Source organism: Physeter macrocephalus, chromosome 20, assembly GCF_002837175.3.
Source record: "Physeter macrocephalus isolate SW-GA chromosome 20, ASM283717v5, whole genome shotgun sequence".
NCBI classification, from domain to species: Eukaryota; Metazoa; Chordata; class Mammalia; order Artiodactyla; family Physeteridae; genus Physeter; species Physeter macrocephalus.
In genome coordinates, this window is record NC_041233.1 from 97,150,299 (window position 1) to 97,164,968 (window position 14,670).

Sequence of the window (14,670 nt, forward strand, 5' to 3'; positions counted from 1 at the left end):
TGGGCCCGAGAGCCATGGCCGCCGGGCCTGCGCGTCTGGAGCCTGTGCTCCGCAACGGGAGAGGCCACAACAGTGAGAGGCCCGCGTACCGCAAAAAAAAAAAAAAAAAAAAAGACTGCGCTCCAGCACCAGCCCTCCCCCAGCCCCTCGGGAGGAATTTTTTCGTCACCACACACCCACCTCAGGACCTCCTGGCAGCTCCGTAAAGACAGTTACTCCCTGGACCCCTGAGAGGCCCCCAGGTCTCGCACATTGAAAAGTTGTTGACAACATCCTGCTCGCATTTTCCCCGCCAACCTTGAGCCTCAGCCTCTTATCTGAGGAGAATCTCTCCATCAGCAATCAGTTTTTTACGGCAGATACACCACCACTCTTTTAAAGGAGGTTTTATAAAAATGTTTTCTTTATGAGAGTAATATAAGCTCAATTTCGAAAAAGTGGAAAATCCGTAGAGCGATCACGGTTAAGGTGTGCGTGTGCTGTCACAGCAAATTCACTATAAATAATGTATAAGAAACGAAGTGCTGAAGTCATTTATTTTGTTGTAGCCAAAGCTGTGAAATGAACTGGTTTGCAACCCGGAGGCTTTGTGTATTGATATTTAAGGCATATTCTGGCAGACAACTACTTACGTCTTCTAGAAATATAATGGATGCAGATATAAGGGAGGAAAGGGATTTTTTTTTTTGTGGGCCTCTTTCTGTCTGACCAGAAAGAAATGGCCATCAGGTGGGGAGGATGGTGGAGAAAGGAAATGACACAAAACACCTGTGTTTCAATTAGACCTTTGCTCAATGCCTGACACCTGTGATCTCTGTGGATCTCCTCCTCGCCACTGCCCCGCACAGCGAGAACCACGGTCCCTTCCCCCCACTCAAGTGCCAGAGCTCTGCCCATACCCGTGGCCCTCTGAGGCCACAGCCTGCTGTAATTAGTTTGCAAGCACTGCCGTGAAAAACACCAGCACCTGCGTGCCTTAAAACAACAGAAATTTACTCTCTTACCGTTGCGGAGACAAGGTGTCCCAAATGAAGGTATCAGCAGGGTTCGTTCCTTCATGGGGGCTCCAAGGAGCAGCCGTCCCAGGCCTCTCTCCCAGGGGCTGCCGGCAGTCCCTGGCGTTCCTTGGCTTGTAGACGCATCCCTCCAATCTGTCTCCGCCCTCACGTGGCATTCTCCTCTCTGTGTATCTCTTTGTCTTCACGTGGCTTTCTTATAAGGACACCAGTGATTGGATTTAGGGCACACCTTAATCTAGTATGACCTCATCTTACCGAATTGCATCTGCAAAGACCCTGCTTTGAAATGAGGTCTTGTTCTGGGGTTCCAGGTGGATCTGAATTTGGGAGGTTTGCTGTTCAATCCCGTACATTAATGCCCAAACAGTCCACATTTTAGTCATCAGCCATGACAGTGCCTGGGTTATCCCCAGTGGATTATAAATCCCTACATCGTGAGAAAGGCAAAAGAAGAGATCATGAAAACGAGAAAGTCTTGAAACCCGAACTCTGCTGAAACATGTTGGACTAAACAAGTTTTCTGAAGGTCCCAGGAGAGTCTGGATGAAGATTTTGCTGTCTTCCTTGATGCTTGGAGAAAGCAGGGGAGCAGTTCTTTGCAGGAGGAAACTCTAAAACATGGGTAATGAAAGCAAATCTCCTGGAAACATAAGGGCTGGATCACAGCTACCTTAGGCAAGAAAACAGCGCAATGAATGTTACACAACCTATAAAATTGTCTTTAAGAAGAGTTCTTAAGGACATGGGAAAATGCTCATGCTGTAACGCTAAACAACAAAGCCAGGATTCAGAATTGCACTGCGGCGTGAGCTCGACTGTGCAATAAAGAGGAATTATTTCCAGAAAATAAGGCTGGTGCCAACCGTGAGGTGAGGAGATGGAAGCAGGGAGCTCTTGCCATTTGTTTTACACACTTCCATGTTGTCCGAATTTTTTTTCCCGAAACATGGATGAAAATGATCAAAAGGTACAAACTTCCAGCTATATGATAAATAAGTACTAGGGATGTAATGTAGTATATGATTAATATAATTAACCCTGCTGTATGTTATATATGAAAGTTGTTCTATATGAACATTGTTAGGAGAGTACATCCTGAGTTCTCATCACAAGGAAAAAACATTTTTCTTTTCTATCTATATGAGTTGATGGATGTTCACTAAACTTACTGTGATAATTATTTCATGACATATGTAAGTCAAATCATTATGCTGTACACCTTAAATTTTTACAGTGCTGAATGTCAATTATATCTCAGTAAAACTGGAAGAAAAAAAAAACTTTAAATTTGAAAATAGGTTTAGATTTACAGAAAAGTTACAAAGATAATGCAGAGAGCTCCCATATGTCAAGCATCCAGTTTCCTCTATTGTTAACTGATTTGTCACAATTAACCATTTTTATTAACCAACATCCATTCTTTAATGGGATTTTTAAAGTTTTTAATCTAATGTCATTTTCCTGTTCCAGGAGCCCATCCAGGACAGCGCATTATGTTTAGTGATCGTGTCTCCCTAGGCTCCTCTAGACTGTGACATTTTCTTAGGCTTTCCTTGTTTTTGATGATCTTGACAGTTTTGAGGAGTCCCAGTCAGATATTCTGTAGAGTGTCCCTCAGTTTGGGTTTGTATGAAGTTTACCCTCATGACTAGCCTGAGGTTATGAATTTTGGGGGAAAGACCACAAAAGTTAAGTGCCATTCTCATCACATCGTATCAAGAGATATATTACTTTTTAAAAAATTATTTATTTGTTGGTTGGTTTTTATTTTGGCTGTTCCACACAGGAACAGCTTGCAGGATCTTCGTTCCCTGACCAAGGACTGAACCTGGGCCACGGCAGTGAAAGTGCCCTATCCTAACCGCTAGAGCGCCAGGGAACTCCCTAGATTACTTTCTGAATGAAACATACAATAAAATATATTTTAAATAAAGATTATGCTAGAAAAATAGTGGTGTCTGACTGAGTGTAGATCATGAGGGTTTTCTTAATATCGTTCTTTATAGTTCTCTATAAGAAGCATAAAGTATATTTGATAATTAGAAAAAGAACAACAACAACAACAAAAAATCCAACTAAATACACAGGAAGGGCAGCAGAGGCGCTTGGCTGTGAGGACAGGGTCAGGGAGGAGGAGTCGGGCCTGGGTCTGGTGCGGGAACAGTGTCACGCGACGGGGAGCTTGCCAGGCCTGGCTGCTGAGAGCAGTCGAGATTACTAATGGCAGGACAGACAGTAACAGCAACAAAGGGAGAGCGAGGTCCCGGGCTGGGAAGACAGCGCTAATGAGAACACCGAGAAGCATTCCAGGCAAAAGGGTCACCCAAAAATGTAAGCAAGCCTAGAGCCAAGATTAGTTATAGCCAAATAAGTCTTGCAGGATTCAGGGGGTGCAGGCGGCTGGGTGAACGCTCGGGCACCTCTGCGTCTCCGAATCCGGCAACGCAATGCTTTGTGTAAATACTGACTTTTTAGGGAAGACAGAGAGGAGCCTCTTTCTTTTTCCACTGCAGGGATTAAGAAAAGTTTATTGATTTTTAAACAGGCTGTTTCTAATCTGGGCTTATTTTAGATCTAATAAGACTGTTATCATTATTTTTTAATTGGGTACAGGGAAGGGAATTCAACGTCAATCTGTGGGTAAAGTATTTTTAATTGCTTTGGAAGAGTTACATTAAAACTGAGATTGTAGGTCACACGCGAGTCCCAGGGCACTGGTCCCACAAGGATATTCTACTGGAAGCAGTACGTCGCCCCTGCTCTCAGCCCAGCATTAAAATGGCTGGGCAGGTGAGCTGGCATCCATGTAATGGGGCAAATGACCGTGACTTCCAGAGAAGCCACCTTTCAGTTATGCTTGGCAAACTTCTATTCCTCCTTCCGAGACCCAAGTCAAGCGTCGTAGGACATCTTCTCAAATTCTCTCAGGCATCAAAATCTCTCTCAGGTGATAAAAATCACCTCCCTTTCTACCTCACAGGTTATTCTCAGGAACGAGTGAGCCCAGTTTTTATGGAAGTGCTTTGGAGTCTGCAAAGCACCATGTAAATGATGGATGATGTTATTATAAAATATCTGCAGGGAATGCCCTGGCGGTCCAGTGGTTAGGACTCTGCGCTCTCACTGCCGAGGGCCCGGGTTCAATCCCTGGTTGGGGAACTAAGATCCCACAAGCTGTGAGGTACAGCCAAAATAAATAAATACTTTTTAATTTAAAAAAATAAAAATAAAAATATCTGCAAGTTAATGGTATGTGCCTGTCAGCAGGCTAGGTAGCTGTACCTTGGTACAAAGACGCTTCTGGGAGGAAAGAAGTCGACCAACATTGACGATGGGTAATTCAACCTATTTGAATTCGGCAGCACACGTGGCTTGCATCCCATATTCCTCACTCTTTCCCCACCAGCTGCTCAGAGCTGGGACCGCTGACTTCACTGATGCTCACCCCTCGGTGCAGGTCCCTTTGGTGCTCAGGGAGGAAAGGATTACAGAATTTAAGCACCACCCCCCATACCTGTGGGTTTAGGGACCCTGGACCCCCAGCTGAGCCCTGGGCTCTCATCGTGGTCCCAGCTGTGCTTGGCGGCCAATCCCATGGGGTGTCCAGAGCCTCAGAGAAGCCCAGGGCTTCATCACCACTGGACAGGGCATCTGTGTGGCTCCAGTTGGAATTCTGGACAGGGCATCTAAGATCCAGACTCAGGACCGCCTGATCCCTGGATTTCCTGGGCTGCTTCGCCCTCTGCAGGTGGGAACTTGCTGCCACCAGGGACCTAACTGAGGTTTGAGACCCGAGACTCTGTCAGTGGCCAGACATGCCTTCCCTCTCCTGTTCCACGTGGCGGGCCGAGCTGCACCCCCTCCTCCCCACCTGCCCTGTTTTGCCAAGGAAGCGCCCTGCTTAGCGCCGGTCTTAGGTTTTAACAAGTTTCTTCACTAATTTGTTGTTTGTCTCTACATACATTCAGGTGTGACCTCTCCCATTATACCTCTCCAAACTGCCAAACCTCTACCAATATTTGAATAGTGTCCTGCTCTAATTTAGAATCTCTGCTCTCATTTCAAATATACTGAGGACCCACATAACAATAACAACCACAACAATCAAATAGCGACTGTTTATAGAGCACATCCTATGTGCCCGGCACCGAGCTGAGTGCTGGACCCTCCCTGTGAGGTGTGTGATCGTCTCTTTACAGGTGAGGACCCTGAGCCCCAGGGTGGACAGCTGGTGGGTGACAGAATTGGGATTCCACCCAGAGCTGGGTGGTCCCAAAGCCTGTGCTCGTGGCCGTGATGTGACACAGGTGAGCAGACGACTCAGGTGCACAAGCTGCGTAGAACGGATAGAAACACAGCTGAGTTCCTGCAACGGACATAGGTTGTGGCACGTACTTTTGAAGGTTTTATTACATTTCCAAGTTACATGTTATTTTTTTCCTCTGGCGAATCCAAAGGGCCCACGTCCATCCTATCCTGTCTTCTCCTCCAGCGCTTTGCCATTCATATCCAAAGCGTCCTGCCAGGAGCTGTGGGACATAGAAAGAGGAATCAGATGTAGCTTCCACGTTCAAAAGGTTTTAATATAGGAGATAAATGGGAAACGACGTGAGAGCCAAATGAAGCTTTAAGTCAGTCTCTTTCCTGTTTCCTTTCAGCTACCTAGAAATGGCTCGATTTCTTCTGTGGAATATCTCAAATTGGGGAGAGGCCTTGAATTCAACAGCGAATGGCTGAGTTTTAGGAGTCCAATTTTCATGTGTGCTTTAAGGGGCAAGGATAAGACTTGAAGGGTGAGGGTATGTGATACTGTCCATTGCTGTGAAAGGTTGCAGTCTGCCCAGGGATTCGGAGAGGGGAATCAATTTTACATTCGGTCACCCTGGAAGCCATTCCGTTTCCCAGTCCCTCCAGCCTGCCTTGAATTATGGTTGGGTTCAGTTAGCAAAGCTTTATTGACGGCCCACTCTGAACCAGATAGAGCGTGGGGAAAGCAGGGTGCTAAAGTTGCAAAGGACATGGTCTTTGACCCGGAAGGGTTTATCATCGAGATAGGAGGACAGATTTGTCAGTAAAAGCTGGTCAGTTCAGTGACAGAGGTTGGGTGCTAGGAGAGCCCGGGGAAGGGATTTAGCCCAGTCTTAGAGTATGGTGCAGTAAGGGGTGTGTGTGTGTATATCTCTGTGTGTGTCTATATGTGTGTCTGAGTATGTCTGTGTGTGTCAATGTTGTAAAAATAAATAGAAACCTCAATTTCTTTTCTTTTTTTTTTTTTGGCGGCACTGTGTGCCATGTGGGACCATAGTTTCCGAACCAGGGAGCTAACCCGTGCCTCCTGCAGTGGAAGCTTGGAGTCTTAACCACTGGACCACCAGGGAAGTCCCCCTCAATTTATTTTAAATAGAGTTGGGAGACCAGAAAGGGGAGATCTCAGGCCCTGTGATGACAGCAGAGCCCACCAGGAAGGAGAAAGACTCCTTTCCTGGTTAGCACTCAGCCAATGAAAAGCCGTAGACTCTTTGTTTACTGTAGCTCCCCAACTTCTCTCCTCCCTGCCTCATAAAAGCAATCTCCTTCCCTTGCCCCTGGCTCACCATGGCTGCAGACCCCAAACTGCAATTGCTGGGGAGTAAGAAATTTTTCTCTGCCCCTCTAGGTTCTTCTGGCTGGTCTAAGAATTAAATGCACATGAGACAGATTAACAAGAGAAAATCAAACAAAAGTTCAGTAACATGTATACATGGGAGAGACCCAGGAAAGCTGAGTAACTCATGAAAATGACCCAAGCCCTCACCTTAAATACCATCTTCAGCTAAAGACAAAAAAGGATGATGGGGGTAGTGGTTTGGGACTTCAAAGGGGAGGAAGGCAATGCACATGGAGATGAAAAAGCAAATGTTTAGTAAATAAATGTTTGCTGGGCCTACAGAGACAGTGGGACCCAGCGTGAACTCTGGTCTCTAGGCATTTCCCCCACCACAGGGAGCCCATACTCTCTGCTGATGTCTCTGGTGACAGCTCTATTCCGGGAACAGGCCCTCTATGCAAATTCTTTTAGGCAGTTAGGGAGAAGGTCAAAGATTCTGAGTTTTGGGGCCCTTGACTGTTTTCAGCTCGAAATAATCTGCCTGACAAAGAGGCATCTTGGGGTGGCGTCTTGCTCCCCTACACAATTCTCTGCTGATCCCCAATAAACCCATCTTTGTTGGAGAAATATCTGGCACTCTATTTGTTTTAGGTCAACAGTGTATATACATCTTCCTTGAAGACAAGACTCCTGACCTAAATCTTGAAGAGGAGAGTCCAAGCAAAGAGACGGGCAGAGCCAGTCAGTACACAGAGGCAACAGATGACTTGCCGAGGCCCGTCAACTGGGATGGGAGGAGAAGAGGGGCAGGGGTGAGGACTGGGAAGCACGTGGGTTAGTCCTGCAATAGCAGAGGGCCCTGGGAAGCAAGGGCAAGGCAAGGTTACATCAGCCCCTTGGAGACACTGCTCTGGTGGCAGCCTGGCGGCCAGAGTGGTGGCGGGCACGGCTGGCGGCGAGACACTGAGCTTAGTCACCGGGGAAGGCAGCCCAGGAGAGAGGCAACTGGAGCCCAGATTCCAGCGGGGAGAAAGCGATGGAGAGAAGGTGCCACATAATCCTGCTGTGCCACAACCCAAATGACGTTTCCGTCCCTTCCTCACTGGCCTCTCCGCCCCCTGCCAGCCCTTCCCCAGACTTCCACGGCCTTCCGTGATCCAGCCTCTGCCAGGCTCCCCTTAAACAGTGGAGACGCCGGCCGTCGGGGAGGGGGAGAGACCGATCAGAGAGGGGGCAGAGTCGGCCCAGCCTGCCCACCCCCAGAGTCCTTATCTGATCATCACGTAGTGTCATTTGCTCTTTGCAGTTTCTTAAGTCCATTACTTCTCTATCGGCCTAATAGAACTGTACACCTAGACACATATGAGGAGTTCTTATGCTGTTAGGGGGATAGGGGTTCTAACCGTGGGAGTTTTTACAGCACTGGTGCCTTTAAATTTTCCTTCTCCCTCCTTTCATTGCCCACCCCTGCCATGCTCCGGGTTGTCCAGGTAAAGACTGACCGCCCCCGCCGGGGGGTGTCTGTTACCTCCCGAACAGGCTTCCATGGTGAGAGTTTCCTCATAAGAGCTTGTTCTTTCCTTCTAGAAGTCACTTCAATAAATACCCAGCAGATTAGAGTCTCATGTAAACAGTATCTGTTGTGAGGACAGGAGAGAATGACAATGTAATGAGACTGTGAGGAAACCGATCTGTGACTTTCCAGCTTTCTTTTTCTGGTGGAATCAAAAGCAGCGGCGTTTCTGAGCACCTGGCCCACTGAAGCATCGCACTTGGGAGTCGGGTGGGCAGTGGGTGAGGAAGGGAACAGCCCTGAGCTCCAGGAGGTAGGTCCACGGGCCCATGGAGCTGATGACCCCGCCCAAGGGACTGGGGGCGCTTGTGTCTGAACTGGGTTTTTCAATGGTAAGTGGGTGTTTGACAGGCAGAGACAAGAGCATTCCAAGCTGAGGAGACAGTGTGACCAACGGCATGCAGCGGGGTGGGGTGCTGGGGCCGGGAGACACAGGGTGTGGCTGGAGACTGGAAGTCATCGAGCGTGTGGAGGCGTGGTGGATTCTGTGTTTTGGGAAGATAACTAGAGACGGGGAGCGATGAAAAGCAATCTGGAAGCTGTTACAGGATGAAGGTGATGAAGCCTGCTTCAGGCGGTGGGTGGGGCGGAGAGAAAGGGACAGTGTCTCGAAATACTTAGGATGGAGAATTGAGCTGAGCTGGCTGCTGACTGTGTAGGAAGGAGTAACGTAAGACAGAAAGTTTGCTAGTTGGGGAGAATAGGTCCTTAAAGTCATGCACTTGGATGCCTGAGAAGACGTAATGCTTTCATAAACTGGTATCATCTCAGGTGACTAAGGATGGAGTTGCCTGAGGATCTGGCAGAAGGTGAAAGGAAGAGCTAAAGGAGGGCACATGAAGAGAGACTTGTTCTTCGTGCCCAGATGGAATCTGCTAGTTTTCCTAACGTCTGCAATGGTGCCACTGGTGCCAGCCGGTGCATAAACTGGGACAGAATCAAGTGGGACTCACTCCAGACCCCCCACGTAAGCCGCTTCTGGGAGGCTGGTCGGGTGGAAGCACACGTCGAAGGCAGGGCTAGAAGGCCATCGGGCGGTGCTCTCTAGAAGACGGCCGGAGCTTGGATATCAGGTGATAGCCAGGTTGGAAATCCGGGCCACAATTAGCAGACTGGAGGCAGCTGAAGCCAGGGGCGTGGGTGACATGACGCACGGAGGGCCCCGGATGGAAACCCAAGGAACAGCATCATCTAGGGGGCAGCTGAGGAGGAGGTGCCAGTGGGAACTGGGGTATGAAGACGACGAGGAGAGAGCAGAGTCTGGGAGTCTGCTGTGGGATGGACCAGGCTGGCTAAAGGGCTAGTAAAACCAGTAAAGCCAGTGAGGGGAGGCAGGCGGAGTGGGAGCAAGGGGAATGGGGCGGGGCGGGGCAGGGAGGAGGGTGGGGGGACGGGGTGTCAGCCCTAGCAACTGGACCGTCGTGCCCCGACCCGTGTACTAACTTCTCTGCATCCAGGCCCAGCTTAGTTTGCTCCGGGCCCATCCTTCACGGCTCTAAGGGAGGCCACCATGTTGACCTTTGGGGGCTCAAGCCTCTGGGATCAGAGGTAAAACAAGGAGGGTCTTATAACCTCCCTTCACTCATTTCTTGGATAAGAGCTTCTGGACTACTGGGCCAACGCCACTCTTCCTTGCTTTGCACTGAAAAAAAAAAAAAAAAATCAGCGTAGATAGCATGTAGTGATATTTCTGAGCGTGGCTTTGATCTTGTGGTAGGAACATTCCAGGAGAAAAGCAAGAAAAAACTTCTTAAGAATCTGTCGATTGTAAACTGAGAGATTGGGTGTTGGGCTGATTGATGGAGGTCCCGCCGCTCAGCAGTCAGGGGGAAAAAGGCTCTCCCCTTGCTCTCTGAAGACCAGCGTGGCGTGTTCTAATCCTGGCCGCCAGCTGCTGCCCTCATGGTTAAGCACCTCTAACAACTACCATGTGTCAGCTGGAAATTTTACTTACAGAAACAAACAACAGTCCTAATAGTGAAATAGGGTTTGTGTATCTAGGCTCACATCACAGATGGAATCATGTTCTATACATGCAAACAAACTTTCAAAAATACATGTATGAAGTTTCATAATCACCTCTGAAGATTTTTAGTGTGGGGATGTGATAGGACAGGGTTGGAGAATTTAACAATGAGGTAAAGACTCTACAAGTCAAATTGTTCTTTTACTTTCTCCGCTTTGCATAATCACAGGGTAAACAACACAAATATTAGTATTAATGCTTATTCCTTTGGTTAAATAAAAATTCCAATAGACAGGAGGTAGCTTTTAGAGGTCCTTAACCGTGAACGAAGCGAGATAGGGTAGTTTTTCGCCTGAGATAAATCCAAGAAAATTACATTCACCTTGGTGGGTTGGGACCAAATGCAGATTTTTTGAGAAAAAATAAAGAGGCATTGAACCCACAGATTTTCTTTTCAGGAAATTAGTATTTTCTATTTGATTAATGATGGAAATTGACCATGTCTACATTGCCTCCTTTCTCTTCTTATCAATTCAGAAAATAGAATATATTCCATCTGCTGTCCCTCCTCTCACCTCCAATCTTCTTAATCTCATTAAGACAGAATTGCTAAGTAATAATAGCTGATGATAGTTTCTGATCAGATGAGGAGAGGTGGATGATCATAGAGATGAAGGGGCATCAGGCAGGTCTGACTGAAGAAGGAGGCTGCATACGTGATGAAATCTAGGGGTCTCATTTTGATGATTTTATTGGACAACTCATTCTCTTCTTTAAATGCCGTGGGGTTTTTTTGTTTTGTTTTTCTGGACTGAACTGGAACCATTAGGGTCATTTTTGTTTGGATGTTGTTTGGTTCTCATTCATTTACTTACTGAGCATGCACCATGCACTGTGCTAGATACCTGGGTAGAGGTAATGCTTTTATAAACCTCCTTCTGGTATCATCTCAGGTGAATCTTAGGAGGGACTTACCTAAGGATTTGGCAGAAGGCGAAAAGGAAGAGCTAAAGGAGGGCACATGAAGAGAGACTTGGCCTTCGTGCCCCGGTGGAATCCGCTAGTTTTCCTAATGTCTGCAATGGCGCCACTGGTGCCAGCAACCGTCTGCTGTATAAAGTGCGACACTCACTCCAGACTCCAGACCCCGACATGAGGCATTTCTGGGAGACTCGCAGGGACTGCACTAGGGCCGTTGGCTATACAAGTTGGTTCTTGAGGGCAGCATCTCAGATCCAGATGACAGATAACAGAAAAATCCTGTTTGGTTCGATTCTGTGTCTCTCTGACCTGCACTAGAAATATTTTTTCAGAGTCTTATTATAGTTGAAACCTTCCATTATATGTGATGGGAACAATGGAACTTACTCTTTTTTCTTATTTGTCATGGCTATCAAGAATCACAGAGATGTTTTGCAGACCAAAATATTGGGGACCTTATTGCCTCCAGATTTTCCAGTCAGAGATGGAAGGGCTAAACGTATGGGAAAAGGACATTGCTAGTTTAATCTTTTTTTTTTTTTGGCCGTGCTGCTTGGCTGGTGGAATCTTAGTTCCCCGGCCAAGGATCAAACTCATGCTCCCTGCAGGGAAGCACAGAGTTCCAACCACTGGACTTCCAGGGAGTTCCCAATCATTCTTTTTTAATTGCTGAAATGCAAGGCTCAGATGATCCTGAGTTAGAAGAGCGAGCTTGGTGCTGCACTGTACCAGAAGATTCCAATCCAATGGCGTCTCGTTCCAAAATTATTTTAAAGCCTTAAAAATAAATGTAGCTGCAACTTCATGCGATGAGATAAGATGGGTATTTGAGAAATCTAATACTGGTTATGAATTATAATAATATTGGCCATGACTTATTAGCCCTTATCATGTTCCAGGTTTCCTACTAACTGCCTTGTATACTTGCTCTTGAAGCCAAATCTGACCGTCAGTCACAGTGGTTAGCTAGTTCACGGGGTTAGGATGTCTGCTTCGCCTCATTTTCCCACTTGCTCTGTTCATGTCTACTTTGTTAATCTTTTTTTTTTTTTTTGGCTGCGTTGGGTCTTCGTTGCTGCACATGGGCTTTCTCTAGTTGTGGCGAGCGGGGGCTACTCTTTGTTGCGGCACATGGGTGTCTTATTGCGGTGGCTTCTCTTGTTGCAGAGCACGGGCTCTAGGCACGCACGTTTCAGTAGTTGTGGTACACGGGCTCGGCAGTTGTGGTGCACAGGCTTAGTTGCTCCGCGGCATGTGGGATCTTCCCGGACCAGGGCTCGAACCCGTGTCCCCTGCATTGGCAGGTGGATTCTTAACCACTGTGCCACCAGGGAAGTCCCTACTTTGTTAATCTTAATGTGTACACATTCTTTACCTTAACCCACTTCAAATTTCTTTTGGAAAAAGGCAGCATTCTGGGCTTCCCTGGTGGCGCAGTGGTTGAGAGTCTGCTTGCCAATGCAGGAGACACGGGTTCGTGCCCCGGTCCGGGAGGATCCCACGTGCCGCGGGGCGGCTGGGCCTGTGAGCCATGGCCGCTGAGCCTGCGCGTCCGGAGCCTGTGCTCCGCAACGGGAGAGGCCTCAGCAGTGAGAGGCCCGCGTACCGCAAAAAAAAAAAAAAAAAAAAAAGAAAGGCAGCATTCTGATGAATGAAATACATTTTGGGAATGATTTTTTAGAGAGTGATTGACTGTGAAGGCTTTAGTTTGTCTCGAATTCTAAAGAATCTATGGTTTACCGGAAAGACAACAGCCATTCTTGTTAAATTATTCTGCTCATGTTTACTTTGTAAAAACAGTGGTATTTTATGCAAAGTTGGAAAGCCTTGATTTGGGCTCTGCAGGGGCAAAGGCCTTTCCTCTGTTACCAAGTACAGAATATGGTCCCCAGCTTAGTTTGACTTACACTTTTTCGACTTTAGGGTGGCGTGAAATTGATATGCAGTGAGTAGAAACCGTACTTCGAATTTTGAAGTTAATCTTTTCCTGGGCTGGCAGCATGCTGTCCGGTGACAATGGGCAGTGGCGGCGAGTCCCAGCTTCGGGTCAGCCCTGCGATCATGAGGGTAAACAATCAGTACACTGACAGTCATTCTGCACCCAGACAACCATCCTGTTTTCCACTTTCAGTACAGTATTCAGTAAAGGACATGAGATATTCAACACTTTATTATAAAGTAGGCTTTGTGTTAGATGATTTTGCCCAACTGTAAGCTAATGTAAGTGTTCTGAGCATGTTTAATGTAGGCTAGGCAAAGCTGTGATATTCTGTAGGTTACGTGTATTAAATGCATTTTCAACTTATGGTATTTTCAACTTATGATAGGTGTATCAGGAGGTAACCCCATTGTAAGCTGAGAAAGATCTGTACTGTCTGGTGGGGCTTCAGAGGGAGGCTCTGTCATTTCCACACCTGCCCATGGATCATAAGGGACAGGTGGGGAGGATTGTCATCTAGAATGAAGTCTGGTTCGCTCTCTTTTATAATATAATGTTTTCAAGTACACATAATCTTTACACTCTACTTTATGGACAGTCTATGTGTGTGCATATAAATATAGTATATATGTGATCATTTCTCTAAGCTGTTTCATTTCTCCGTGAGTCACCCTCCGTAATTATGCACAGTAACCTAACTGAAATATAAACTATTCAAAGAGAATTTACAGATTTCCAGAGAGGACAGGTGCCCATTGACAGAGGACTCCTGCCCTTGGCAAGCGGTTTTTGAGGGAGCTGTCAGAAGTCTGAGGGGGTCAACGAACACCTTCACTCAAGGGCAGGAAAAGCCACCTCCAGCTGGCAGCTCCCTTCTGGCACTTGGGTGGTGGTAAGTCATGATGGACGCTCCCTCTGGGGCTGGGATCCCATTATCACCCCAGGCACACTGCCTTTGGAAGAGGCTTCGGGAAGGCAGGGAGGGGACATCAAGTCAGGTCGAGGCTCAAAAATCTGTATTGTTGACTTAAAGATCTTCTCAGGAATTTCCAGGAGCCTAACAAGAAAGGTTTAAAGGGAACTGCACATCAAAGCAAGTGGCCCATAGACTCTGAAGGGGAAGGCAATTCAGTATCCCTAAATGGAAGCTTTGTTATTAAAAGAGCCCTTATCCGGTGAGGCTCTGAGATAAAACCAGTTAAGTCTTTTGACTACCTGCTTTTGTGTTTTAACTTTGCCAAGTTCTTGTTTTGACCTAGTGAGGCTAAGGTGGGTGGGAGGGATGGACCTTAAAGTGATGGGAGGATTTTTACTTCTAATTTTCTGATAACCATACTGCCTGCCTTGCCTGGAAAATGCTTCCTTACAGTGTCAGGTAGTACAAAATAAAACCAAATAGTCTTTGTGTATTTACACTGGGGCCTTAGTTATATAAAAAATATGGAGGGGCTTCCCTGGTGGCGCAGTGGTTGAGAGTCCGCCTGTCGATGCAGGGGACGCGGGTTCGTGCCCCGGTCTGGGAAGATCCCACGTGCCGCGGAGTGGCTGGGCCCGTGAGCCATGGCCGCTGAGCCTGTGCTCCGCAGCGGGAGAGGCCACAGCAGT

The 14,670-nt window shown here is 47.3% G+C and overlaps 1 long non-coding RNA gene across 1 annotated transcript in view; it reads right to left on the bottom strand.

Moving 5' to 3' along the window:
• Nucleotides 1-5,415: 5,415 nt before the first annotated feature.
• Nucleotides 5,416-14,670, bottom strand: part of LOC114484619 (uncharacterized) — a 19,773-nt gene continuing 10,518 nt past the window's right edge. The window contains exons 5-9 of the long non-coding RNA XR_003677727.2: nucleotides 13,034-13,179; nucleotides 9,623-9,821; nucleotides 8,135-8,243; nucleotides 6,614-6,690; nucleotides 5,416-5,548 (exon numbers count right to left, since the gene is read on the bottom strand). This is a non-coding gene — a long non-coding RNA (uncharacterized lncRNA). The remainder of the gene's footprint in view (nucleotides 5,549-6,613; nucleotides 6,691-8,134; nucleotides 8,244-9,622; nucleotides 9,822-13,033; nucleotides 13,180-14,670) is intronic.